The following is a 14,388-nucleotide window of genomic DNA, read 5'->3' as shown; positions in this document are numbered from 1 at the left end:
AAATATGCCATGGCATAAAAATATTGGACAAGAAGGTTAAATGTTTTTCAGAAGCGTCAATTAGTCAAGAGAGAAGGAGTGTAATATCTGTTTTCAGTAATGCTTGAAATATAGACTATGTTGATCATAAGCGGTGATGACAGAGAATTAATCAGGCTAGTAGCAGCACGAATGAAAAACTTTTTAAAGCTTGGGAGACACAGATTTCCGGAGTTTATGTATGCACAGAGTTTTTTTACTCCCAAGGCCGTATGTATCCCAGAGATGGTAAACAGATTCGTCAAATAAAGGGCCTCATTTACAAGGATTTTGCACTGCCTTAGCGCCAAACAGTCCCCCACGCCATTTTTACAAGCTGGTGCCAGTTTGTGAAGCCTTGCATCACATAATACCTGCGCCATGTATAATGTATGCAAAGTAGGTGTCGCCCGTTAAAAGCCCCGCAGAAATGGCGCAGTGAAATCTACAAGATTTTACTGTGCCACGCTGCTGCGCCAGCACAGCCTTATTTTTTTTAATGCCTGCTCAGGGCAGGCGTTAAAGGTGATGCTGTGCTGTTGTCTATAGTAGGCCCCCTTAACATTGCTGGACTAGCATCACAATGTTGACACTTGTCCAACAATGTTAAGGTTTGGCGCCACAACAGCGTCAGAATTTCTGATGCTGTTGTGGACATTTTGCGCAATGGAAAACTGTATTGTAATCACAGCACTCCCATGGCATTGTTAGGCAGCACAAAAAATCTTCTTGTAAATCAGCCCCAATGTCTCTTAATATGGAGATGTAATTACACTTCGGCTTGCTTGAGATCGGTCTGTTCACAATGCGATGTACATTTGTGTGAGAAAGGATTGCTGATTATGGTACTGCCAGTCCAAGCGTCATATGCTTACTGCGAGCAGTGAATTTGTTAAAAAAGAAAAGAAAAGAACTGCAGGTTCCCCAAAAGTTTATAAGTATGCTGCGCCCACTTCCACAATGGGTGTGGACCATGAACATTAAAAACCCGATGGACATGGTCCACTGGGCCCTTCATTTGTGTAATGTGCTGTACATTCCCATGACAGAGCCCGTAGATGTACTTCTTTATATTTCACTTTACCATCCTATTATGCACCATTATTGCTTCTATCGTTGTTCCACTTAATTGCTTCGACAAATTCCATATTTTGCCTATATGTCCTTTTTTACCCTCCTTTCCATATTTTCTCACAAATGTTTTGCTTCTCCTCTTCTCCTTCTTTCCCTTCTCCTCTTCCTGTATGCTTTAATGTCTCTTTTTACATGTTTGTTTCACGGTTTTCTCGTTTAAGTCATGGAAGATTTTTAATGCACTTTTTTAAGGAAGAGAGTTTGAGTGTATTTTATCCAATTTTATTTAAAATGTCCTTCATTTTCAGTTTTAAATTAGTGTTTATTGAAATTTAATATTTTTAGGTTTTGGATGGTCTCCGTGTATTTCTAGTACGTTTCCAAATTTGTATTTTTATTTTAGACAGTTGTGAATTTTGTGGTGATTTTTATGTTTTTAAACATGAATTGTCTGTGCCTTTTGGATTACTGGGAAACTTGATGTCTTCAGCTAGAAAAAGCACAAATACGTTTTTTCAAAAAAGTTTATAGGGTTGGAAATGTTTTTAGATTGTATTGTATTATATGTGACTTATTGTTACCAATTTTTTATCCTCTGTATATTTTACATAATATGTTATATTATGCATTGTGGTTGTAGTTTTTCATATTTTTGATATGTGTATATTTATTTCAATAGAAGGATATTTTGCAATTAATATTTATTAAATACATGCACATATTCTTTTGTACATAAGATAGACTAGTAAAAATAAAGTAATATTAATAAATAAATATGTTTTTTTAGATATGCTTACGGTTGTGACTGGTGTTTTGATTGGTTTGTTTAGAGCAAAGTTTTTAATATGGTGTTGATATATGGTATAACTTGATTGTTAGCAAAGAGTTTGCCTTTGCATTGTAGCATGTCATGCATTTCTTGGGTATATTTCGCTCATTTAGGTTTTAGGTGGATTATTGCCTATTCTATTCTTAGCTCATGTTAGTTGTGTTCCTTTTTTAAAATGTTGAAAAGTTGGTGTAGTATACATTGGTTTTGTCCTAAAGTTCATTGGAAGGGATTTTTCCACCCTTCCTCTGCATTGCTGGATTTTGCATGTTGTGCCATGATACTGACATGAACGTTTCACCATGAAATAAAATACTTGGGTTGGCATATGTGACTAGTACAGGGCAGTCTGCCAATCAAAGTATCTTCAAGGTAGACTGTTTGGAGAGTTTTTTGTTCACATTTATTGTTTTAATTACATGGGCAAATTCAGCATTTGTGGACTATTCTACATCTAATTGCAATTTTTGCAGGTGTTTTCTGAAACTTTGATTAAAGTGGTAGTAACTCTCTTATATGGCTGTATCTGCATACACTTTTTAAAAACATTTAAACTATTTCTTGCTCAGGATTATACTTATTTTATATGTATTATAATTGTTGGGTTTGGATTTTCTTTCACATATTAATTCTTGGTATGTTGCACTTTGTTTATTTGGTAAAAGTGTGTATACTAATGGGATGTTGGTGTGTTAGTATTTTCCTTGGACTGTGTTGACTGGTAGAAAATACATAATGCCGTTCATCACTCACATTTTGATCCATGTAGGTTTTAGTAGATTATTGCTGGTACCATATCTAAATATACTTCTCTCATTGTTACTATTGCTGTGCAAAAAGAAAGTGTGAATTTTCTGTGCAAAAATTTAAGTTTTCAAAGAGTTTCATGTCCTCAAATCTGACCCTCTTGAGTCATTTTTGTAAACATGAGGGATCATAGTTGCCACAGCACAGTTCACAATTGCTGGTTATCATTGATTTCCAGAAATGTTCTCTTTTTAGCCTCAGCTGATATCACTGACCTGTAGTTTGCTTTTCCATGAATGAATCATATACATGTGTAACTTTTTGTGGGCCATAGAGTGGTGGGGAACACGTGTAGACAGGTGCAGGCACAGATACAAACCCTTGGCAGATAAGGAGACTCTTGAACACAAGTATGAAGTGTTGGCCTTAAGGGGCAGTCTGGTACTCTTGCATTATCAGAAGGGCCAGCTTGAAGGACATGTGCTGGCTAGTATTTTTGGTCCCATCATAGACCACTGGACCAAGGAATAATGGCCCACAACTGGCCCTTCAATCTGCTGCACCTGGGAGTGCCAAAATGACAGACTGTTTGAAAGGTGAATTCATCACTGCATCCACACTATGCCTAGTGACACCAAAGTACTTCACAAAACAACGGTCCACAAAGTTACACCTTGTATCTCACAAGCCCTTGGTAAAGAAGAAAAAACTAGGAAGAGGAAAAGACAGAGGAGAGACATGGTACAAATTAAATAAAGATTTAAGTGTGCTCTAGTGCAAAATAAGTCCACATCATGCAGCCATGGTCTGTCACTGTCACCATCCCACTTTGAGTCAACACCAGTGGAGTTGTTTGAGCATGAATTTATATAGAATGGCAGGTTCACCCTTGCCTTTTAAGGTAACAGACAGTCCTCTAATTGAGGCCCACCAGTAGCATGTTACTGCTTCTATTGTCACTAAACCTGCTTGTGCTTTGGACGCTACAGCAAAGGCTTCACTGCACTCACAATCTCATGCACACTAGCTCATCTGTTCCACTTTTCCTATTATGAGAACCCTTGTCACTGAGATAGCGTTCAAGCACCAAGCGGCAGCAAGACCAGAATTGCAAGAAGGATCTATTGTGCATGACCCTTTGGTACTGGAATGTAAATAGGTCCACTCCGTAGCTCTGCTTTTGTTTGGTTGGTGTAAGAATGTGTAATTCCAACTGTATTAGGTTGACAAGAGCTGAAAACAACAACAACAAGCTTTATTCGGTCAATTAACCATCAAAGCAGCACAGTACAATAAATAATCTCATTTAAGTACAATCATCAATAATCTGATATAAAACATTAATACGTATAGATAAAATCAAATTGCACATAAAAGTCTCATCCGGATCAACTTCGTGGGTCCTTATTTAAAAAAAAACAGAAAAAGAGCTGAAAAACATAGGTAACAAAGAAGCAGCTGCAGTGAGCAAGTGGCACCAGCAGCTGCACCTGTCACCACTGCCCACACAAACAGCTTCTCCCACTGATGCACTTATGACTAGTGTGATACTTCACTGGTAGAACTCTGCACAATGCTGTGATTAAATGTTATGTAGATCATAATCACTATATTGAAAATAACATTTCCTCACTGTGTAATTGTACTTTTACATCAAGATGGAAGTATAACAAAAAAAGAACAGATTGCATTGGCTAAAGAAAAACAGTGAAGGGAAGGGGCACAGGGCAGAGAACACAAAGACTGAGGAAAACATTTGTCCAATCAAAATACTATAGCAACACAAAAAGATGATGGATGGAATGCCGAACATTTTCAAACAATCACCCCCAGACACAGATCTGAGTTTAATCAATTGTTTGGTTTGCACACCACGCCACCCCAGTTAAGACCCAGACATATGCAAATCAGTCTTGACCCCGCAATCCAAATAGTATACCAAAACACATGCTGTCACGCATTTCAATAAAATTGTCTAAAACAATCTAGCATTACTCATAATTATTAATTCCAGACTGACTAATTGACTGACACCCTCGAATTTTTTTTTCCTAGAGATACTCCTATTTAATCTTCAAAGTCATAATATTTGAATGTTAGCCCCTGTATTTACTTTTTAATAATGTCACTATCTTTTAACAATTTAAATAAGATCACTTTGACAATCTTGTCCTTCAACCAGCTCCATTGTTTCTATGACCGCTCAAAAAAACAGCAGTTTTAGGAAGGCAACACAAATGTGCATCAGTGTGCCATTCCTTTTCTAACAATTCTATTGGATCCAGTTTTAAGTCAAGGTCTGCACTCATTCCAGAGCCCACAATAATCAAAGAGATTTGCTACTATATTCAATTCATTTTTAAGGTCTTAGGATATTGCTTAATTTTGCTAGAGATGGACTTCATTTCCGAGCACCCTTCAGCACATGAGATGTCACTTGATTGCCCAATATCTATATAGCCAGTATGTGACATTGCTGGTTTTCCAGCCAAAACCATCTATAAAAGAAGAAGCCAAGCAAGAGGACTTGATTTCCCATCACCCACCAGCACAGGAAATTAGATCATGGCACCCTGGGCTCCTCCCCTTTCCTGGACCTACTTAATGAGAGCTGCAATACGGAAAAGCAGCAGATGCATGCAGCAGGCACACCTCTGGGGTGCCAAAGGTGCATGAAAGGCAAGCTGTGCCTGGACCATGGCCAGCCCCTGGAACGCTGGTCTGGTCACTGCCCAATGATACTCTGGAGCACTCCCTAGGTTGCTAAACCCCAGATGCCATTCCCTCAGCTGCTGCTGTGCTGCTCCTCACACCACAGTAGGAATGTTTACCTGTACTCACTGCTCGTTCTCTGGCAGCCATCCACTCACACTACTGATACAAATACTAACAACACTCTCAACACCCCCTCTCAAACCACACACCACACAAACACCAAAATTGCCTACGCTCCCAGCCTATAACACAAGCCACAGCAAACCAGCACTTCAACACCGATTTGTATGCATGTGTAACACACAATCACTAACCCAACCCACAACCAAAATATGGGACCTTTTGAGCAGAGACATACCCGACATACTCTTCATCACAAAGACCTGGCTCAACCCCTCATTGGCTTCCAACATCCCTTTGGCAATCCTAGCGGGCTACAAGATCACTCAACTGGACTGCCTTCATAAAGCATGAGGAGGACTTGCTATCATCTTCAAGGAATCCATAAATTGCACAATAACTATAGAGAATGCCACTCCATTCAATGAAAACATGCAGTTCAAGTTGGAAATCTCTGAAAACCTCAGCCTCAATGGAAATCTCGCCTACTGAACACCTGGGCCAGTAGCCACCTTTACTAACCACATCACTGACTTTGTTGCTCCGCTCACCATCAAACCCAGAGCCTGTATTTTCCTCGGCAACTTAATCTTTCACCTTGATCATCGAAACGACCCCTGCTTCACAGCAGCCCTTGAAAACATGAACAACATAAGACTCACCCAGCTCATCACAGAATCAACACACACATCGGACACCAACACAACCCAGGAGAACTCATCATTAACCTACCCAACACCAACCAAATGGCCATCTGACCGAATGGACAACCCTTGCGAGAAACAACATAGCAAAAATCTTGTGGAACATCAACTCAGAGGCCCCAACGGACCTATGCCCACACCACATCTACAACCTGGAAACTTCACCAATCAGAACCACACTAACCCACGTCATCAACACCTCCAGCACACCTGTCACTTTTCAGAATGAATGAAAACTTGCAGAAATCAATGCCCGCCTCAAGAAGCCCACAGCTGACCTGAATCAACGGAGAAACTTCTGATGCATCTCCCTGTCCAGCCAAAGTGATTGAAAAGGCCATTAGCAAGCAACTCTTCCTAGCAAAGCATGGCTTAGTTCTTCGTTTGCTAAGGGACTCAGGCTATGACATCATCCTTTAGGAGACTCATGTACTTTGGAAGGACTGGGGTCGCCTTCAGTCTGGCAAGTTCTTTTGTCATCTGCCCAGACAGGAATGGAAGCATTGTAGTACTACCAGCCAATTCATTTCAAGGCAAAATCCTATCCATCATTGCAGAGATACTGGGTAGGATGTTGGTGCTGAGGATAATACAACAGATATACACATTTACACAATACAGCAACAGATATAAACATTTACACTCAGTAAAGTATACTCCCCAACAATAACCAAGAGAATTCCTTTGGAATGCAATATTGTCAATCAAGGCAACCTCAAATCCTGACATACTTGTAGGAAGGACTTTAATATGGTGGTGGACATAGAACTGTACTGCTCTGGGTTCAAGGGAGCTCTTTCAGAATGTGGCCACACCTGACTGAGGGTTAGTGCATAATGGGCATATAGCGAGTGCAGCACACCACTAGCAGGGATTACACAATTTTCTCTGCAGCACACCACACCTATGCCAGACTACATTACTATCTGGGCATCTCCTAACAAGAGGTCAACAGGTGGATATAGGGGTCACAGCTGTATCCCACAATGCCCCAGTCCTACTCACCTTGTACTACAAATTTGTCTCTGTACGTCAGGACGCTGGGGGTTGAATCTGAAACATCAAAAGGTTTTGTGTTCAATCACACTTGGATCACAAACTTCCTGGCTGAAAATGAGGGTTCGGTCACCCTGTTTGAGGTGTTGTAGGACACCCTTAAGATGGTTTTAAAGGGGACTTTATAGATATTTCCACCATCCTTAAAGTGGATAGGAGGGCCAAGCACAGGGAGCTGGAAGAAAGGGTGAACAACCTGGAGGGCAACACAAACCTTCAGGGTCTTGGAAAGTTTGGCATCAGTTGACCTCCTCAAGACAACAACTTCAAGCTCTCAATTGGGATGCCATTGAATATGTTCTATTACCACAAAAAGCACCGATATTACACAGAGGGAGACAAAGCGGGCAGATTCTTTGCCTGCAGGCTCTTAGCACAACAGGCATTGTGCCTCTTTGTAAATATGGCAGGGGGAATGGCCTCCTTAATGCTGCCTTAACATAAAGAAAAATGACACTAGGACGGAGCAAGGATGCAGTAGGGGCTTGTAAATATGTTACAAAAATGATGGAAAGAGGAGCTTGGACGCATGCTTTAAGATAAGGAGTGGGGGGCAACTGCACAACAGCAGCCATTGCCGCTGGTAGAGACTCAATGACCAAAATCGCATATTACTGGTATGACACACCCTTCTGGGTCCTCTCTGACTAGATCCCCTGACTGCTGGAGGGGCTGCGGTACCCTGTTGCATTTTTTATAGCACTGTCCCAAGTTGAAACCCTACTGGGGAAGAGTACTGAGTGATTTGACAGCCATGTTTTCCACAGACTTCCCCCCAATTTCAGCCTATACTATTTTAGGCCTACCCAATATGTTTACATTCCCACTGTATACACACCGAAGGAGGGCTATAGATTTTGCCCAATGCACAACGCAATATTCTATACTAGTGCTATGTGATTATGAAATGTTGCTACATTGCCTATGGGCCTTGTTGGGGATGGAATGAATCTCCGCAATGCTTAAGGCTAGAGAAGCAAACTTTGAGAAAACCCTGACACTGTGCCTCATGTTCCTTGGGCAAGGGTATTGGGAACTTACCTTCCCTAAGTACCTGTTAGTACTCCAATGAACACATCCACAAAAGATTTGAGATATGACAGGCAACTTGTATGGCAGTGAGTCTATGGATATTTTTATGAAACATTGGGTTGCACACTGTCTAAAGTGTGTGTGGATGGCATAGAGGAGTATGGTTATGTATGGATGAGGTGGATGGGTTCACCCGGGGGAGGACAGAAACACTAAGGGACATATCTATCATTACTGACTCAACTCTGTGCAAACCATCGAAGTATCAGAACTATTACATTTTGTTATAGCATTTCCGTGCGTCATGGATGCACCGTATTTATGGATGGTTCACCATAGCTCAAGGACCAGATATGTGTCAATAATTCTGACGTAGCAATGTTGAGAATAGCGCAATGTGCCATAATGCAACTACAATTAATGTGATGCAAAGTTGATTTGCATGTGGTAAAGCACCTATACATGCTGCAAATCAACATTGAGTCACATAGTAGTGCTTTACAATGTCAGTGCACTTCAAAAAGTGGTGCAGTCTCCAAAAATATACCTCAAGACAGAGAAGCATAGAAGGAGCCTTAGGGATCCAGGAGGGTAGTAACCCCGACCCAGAAGACTTGCCATCAGCCCTGGGGAAGAGGAAGAGGAAGAAGAAGATAAACTTCTCTGAGGAGGAGAAGTTGATTCTAATCAGTTAGGTGAACCATTTATTTGTCACCTCAAAATTGCCATTATCAAGGAAGGATGCAATATGGAAGTCCATAGTGGATAAGATTAACTACATTGCACAGACAAAGTGGACAGTCCTGGAGTGCAAAAGAGTTTGGTATGACGACAAGCATAGGACAAAAGAAAAAATGGGCAGGACCCTAAAGGCAGCCATGAGGACTGGAGGAGGACCTGATGAGGAGGTACAGGAGGAACAGGGGAGATGGACCCATTAGAGAGGTGGCATCCCTCATCCCAGCAGAGTTGGTAGCTAGAATGCAATATCCAGACAGTTCTGAAGAAGAAATCCAGCAAGAACTACAGGGTAAGTCAAAACAAGGGACCATATTGTAGAAACTATCAGGCAGTGCAGTGCAGCAAGACACTTTGCTGTGCAGCGTTGCACTATGTGAAATGGAAAGGTCAAGAATGTCCCGCATGTGAAATCATCCATCACAACACCATCTTTACCTTGGACAGGAACACATTTTCCAGTGTAGTTCAGCCCTGCCAAGTTTCCCTGGTGCATGTGTGATGTGCAAGTCAGAACACTTGAAGAGTCAGGTCTACAGTTATTATTACACATCTATATTTGATGCAGATATCCTGATGTGCTGGGTGAGGCTGTTCTAGATGTAGCCTGCCATGTAAATGAACATGCTACCCCCTGCCTTGCTCATATCGATATTTGAGATGCAGGTGAGTAGAAGTGTTGCAGAGGTTCATATTCTGTTGGTGGAAGTGTAGATGGTGTGTAAGCTAGATGGGTCCACGGTACTGTAGTGACTTGCAGGTTTGGCTGAGCATTTTCAACTGGCAGTGTGTCTGAATGGGCAATTATTGTATATTTCTGAGGCAATGTGCTTGCTGCGAGGTAGGGTGAGAAATACTTTGACATTGCCATATTGGATAGTTTTCCTCTTGTATAAGAGGTGTGCAGAGATACTCTAATACAGTGCATTGGTGTAGTATAGTCTAGATGTGATGAGGGTCTGTGTGATGGTCTCACAGGTGTCAGGAGGGAACCATATGAAGAAATGTCAGAGCGTGCAAAATAGGTGAGAGTGGTAATTTCAACCACTGGGGTGGTTGGAGGGTGAGGACTTTGGGCCTAATTCTATGGGGGAACCAGAGTGAGTTTAATTTACAGAGTATTATCACTACTGTCATGTCGGATAAAGTATGAGCAACTAATCTCCTGCAGAGCTATTATAGGGCGTAATGTAACACCTTTTGTTGGTTTGGTGTCTCTTGAGAGTTAATATATGAATTGGTGTCATCAGTGTAAGCAAAATATGTAGAACCCCTATGTCTGAATGATACTAACAAGAGACATATAGTGCACATGCCCCCATATCCCTGTGTTTTTTAAATGAACCTAAATACTGTCTGAATGCAACACTCATGTTCAATTCTATCATGTAAACTTTGTGACAAATGTCTAATTCTTTTTCAGAGTGTACAAACACATCTCCTGGAGATCAGCCTGCCCACAATGCCCAACCTGTTGAGGACTCCATCTTGTCCCTCCTCCTGGATAAAGACACCTTACAAGAGGTTCTAGACAGTATGGAAACTTCTCCTTCACCACTGGCAAGGGAATACACGTTGTTGTGTCTCTAGATGAAGCAACACAAACTGGACATGGACAAAGTCAAATAATACCTGAGAACTTCGAGGGCCTCAGGGCACTTTTCAACGGGGAGTGGTAGGAGTCCAAAAGTGAATGGTGAGAAGTCCGGATGGGGATCGAAACCATAACGGGGACCCTTGAAGTATTCATTGGATGTCTTAGCCCTAACAAGGGGTTGACTAAGGCAGACACAGTTTCTACTCTTGGCTACATGTGATTGATGAATTCCTAGCTGACATCGCTGGTGTCATGATGCTGAAGAAAAAAACACAACAGCCTTCTACAAGTGACGCAAGGAGCTAGGAGCTATCAATACATCCATCCAGTCCCTGGAGATCAAGATTAACTCCTGCATAGCAGCAATGAGTGACCTCAATAGCAACATTGTTGCTTTATTGGCTATCCTGAAAACCCTTGCCAGGGACTACCATGATGCCTTACTGGCACATACAAATATTGGTGGGAAAAGGGATTTACATCTTCTGCCACTGATGTGTGTGTGCCTGAGACTAGTAATGTCTCTCAGATGCATGCCATTCAAACACCACAACTGCTAGGGAAGACAGAACATATCTCAGAGGAGGAAGATGTAGAGTTCCACAGTTTTCAAGGATCAATATCCTGATAAACATTTGTAAATTCCCCCTGTCAACTTTTACTATCTGTCCTGTCTAGAACATCATGCCACCCTCTTTGGAAACAAGGAGAGTATTCTTTGTGTAGTAGTTTATCTTGTCCACTTGCAGCCCTAAATACTAAGCAACACTTGATAATGGCAATGTTTTCCTCTGCACTGATCTCAATCCCCACTGGTAAAAGCGAGCTCACGTGTTACAAATGAAATCCTTTTATGCCATAAACATTAGAATTGTGGATACTTGTTGATTACAATACCAAATCAACTACTCACAGGTTGTAATGTGAGAATCTGAACATCTAGATTTAAAACTGTGTTGTTTCCAAAATAATGTCACAGTGTATCAACCGGTTATATTCTATTGATAGACACACAGTGAGTATTTTTTGAAAAGTACACAAATACTAACCACCTATAAACCTAATCATCATCATCATCGATCATAGTTTTTGAGCTGATGTGGAATGCACAAGCATGCAAGCACGCTCTCTGGGCAGGGCAGAATTGCAGGGCGGAGCAGGGTCACAGTGTTGGAATTACAGAAACCAGTGTGCTCGGTGTGCATGGAGGCAAGTGTTGTTTGCCCCCACACCTGTGGGGGTCAACCGTTGGGAAAGCTGAGGGGGGATTAAGAAGGGATTGACTCGGGCCGGCTCATACGGTCCACCTGCTTGGCCCTCAGCCCACTGGGCCTGGGGCCAATTCAGCCCACCTTTGAGTCAGACATTAATAGGGGGAAGCCTGTTTTAGCTTTGGAGAACTGCGTACCTACTCACTCGTTTGCAGATTTCTGCCAGCCTGCACATATTCTAACACACATGTTCCCTAACGGTCTCTCTCCTACTGCCCACTACTGGTAGTCCACCAGTAACCAACCCTCAGACAACCTGTGGCTGAGAAAGTTTTAGGAAGTTTGGTATGACCAGCAAATCCTAAAGTCACCATTCCAGCTGCTTTCAGCTCTAGGAGCCGGGGGCCAGAAGAGTAAAGGTTAAAACACCCTTCCAATAGTCAGTGCTTCAAGGACTGCAAGCACTGCATATATTACGATCACCGCAATTCACTTCAAGTATCACAATTACAACCATTACTTAGCAGTGTAAAAACAAAATCTTGACTTAAAAGCCTTTTCAGCTCGAAGTACTTTTACCATTGTTGCTGTTGTTGCTATTAATATCATCTTTATAGTCTCCACCAGCTGCAGCCCAGATGAGGATGCAAACAAAGCACTTGATACTATGGCTGATGCAGTAGTGCAGAATGCAGACAAATGAGAGGTACAAATCCCCATGCAACAGAATAATGCCACTCTAAGCACAAGAATTGATGGGATGAGAAACAGGATCATTTGAACAATCTACTTGCAAGGGTACAGGATTCAGTGCAGGTGGAGGTAGCACAAAAACTATGAACCTATATACCTCTATTAAAAATGTTATCAAGCCTTGCAGAGATTATATCCACCTTGATGAATGATTTGAAAAGGGAAGCAATAAAACCCAGCACCACAAGCGGATCCACCCAATGGCAAGGCCATCGAACTCCTGGAGCAGTAGGTGCCCCAATCTCACTGGCAGAGCTCAACTTGGTGTGTGCAACTCCAGAGGAAAGGGGGCAGTCAGTCCACTATTGGATTCTGTCCCCCACAAATCAGGTTTATATAGACAATGGGGCTCAGATTCACAAAGGTTTAGAGCCGGTTCAGCATTGCTTTTGTAATGCTAAAAAGACGTTAAACTTTTTTGGGCATTCACTAACCAAGGCAAATTGGTATTTGCATTGGTTTGTGTGGCAAAGTATCTCAAGCAGTGCGAAACGCTGCTTTTCATTACTTTGCTTCAAGGGAGCGTTACATGGGTGGTACATGGGTGTACCCGTCCGACCTTCCATGCTCTTTGATGCTTACCCCTATTCTGAAACATAAGAAGAAAGGGTTTAGCACCAAACTTTAATGCTGCTGAAAGGCTGGTGTTAAATGGAGAAATGTTTTTATTTTTCCAAGCTTTTTTGACTTTGCATGTGTGCTGCACTGCACAGCACACCTACAAAGTAAGAAAAGCATTTCCATTTGTCTAGGCATAGTATTTTGTACAGGAAGGGTACCCTTCCTGTACAAAACCTATGCTAGAATCACACACAAAACCTAGCACTATGGCGCTAAAGTGTGTGTGCGGCACATAGCAGCTGAAACCAGCGCCGGTGCTAGGGAGAAGGGAGGAGAGAGCCATTTCTATGTGACTATGGCACTCTTCTGTTCTCTCCTTGTCATCCAGTGCAGCACAGCTTTTTTGGCAGCTGCACTGTGCTGCGTGGCACCTTTCAGAATCTGGGCAATCATGTCATAAAGTCGTAGACCCAAGGCCCTTACATGCACACCCTCCACCCCCCAAAATGCACTGAAAGCTGACACCAGTTCACTGGAGGCAACTGAAACACTGTTGTCATAGAGAAACAAAGAAAGACAGAGAAATCTGAATAAAAGTAATAAACGTAGAAGACTTTTCCCTGGTTGTAGAAAGAAAACCAAGAATCAACTCAAACAGCTCGGCTGCTCAGTTCTGAAGCCCATTGGTGCTCCAAGCCAATTAGGCAGGAAACTACCTGGGAAGTTGATCTGCCTGAGTACGTCTCCAGAGGCAGATGGGACATCATAAACTGAGGGAATATCTTAAATCTTTGTGATAATGCACAAGGCCTGAAAGCAAATTAGGGGCATATTTATAAGCCCCTAGCACCACCTTGCGCCACATTGGCTTCATTTTTTTAACACTAATGTGGCCCAACGAGGCCAAAAACCTCTTGCCATATCTACAAAGTGGTGCAATGCATGCATTACACCACTTTGTTACCCTTTGTGCTACAGTATGCCTACACCAGGCATAATGTATGGAAAGGGAGCGTTCCCCTGTTATGGAGGGTGAAAAAATGGTGCAAGGAAATCTAAGAGATTTCCTTGCGTCTTTTTGTACGGCACTTTTAATGCCTGCTCAGACCAGGCGTAAAAAGGGTACTTCCATTATTTATAATGGGCCCCTATGTACTCTGAAAGAGTAGCGCCAATATTTGGTGCTACTCCTGCAGAGTACATCAATAGCGTCAATAAAAATGACACTATTGC

This window comes from Pleurodeles waltl, chromosome 10 (genome assembly GCF_031143425.1).
Source record: "Pleurodeles waltl isolate 20211129_DDA chromosome 10, aPleWal1.hap1.20221129, whole genome shotgun sequence".
Taxonomy (NCBI): Eukaryota; Metazoa; Chordata; class Amphibia; order Caudata; family Salamandridae; genus Pleurodeles; species Pleurodeles waltl.
This window is presented reverse-complemented; position numbering follows the sequence as displayed.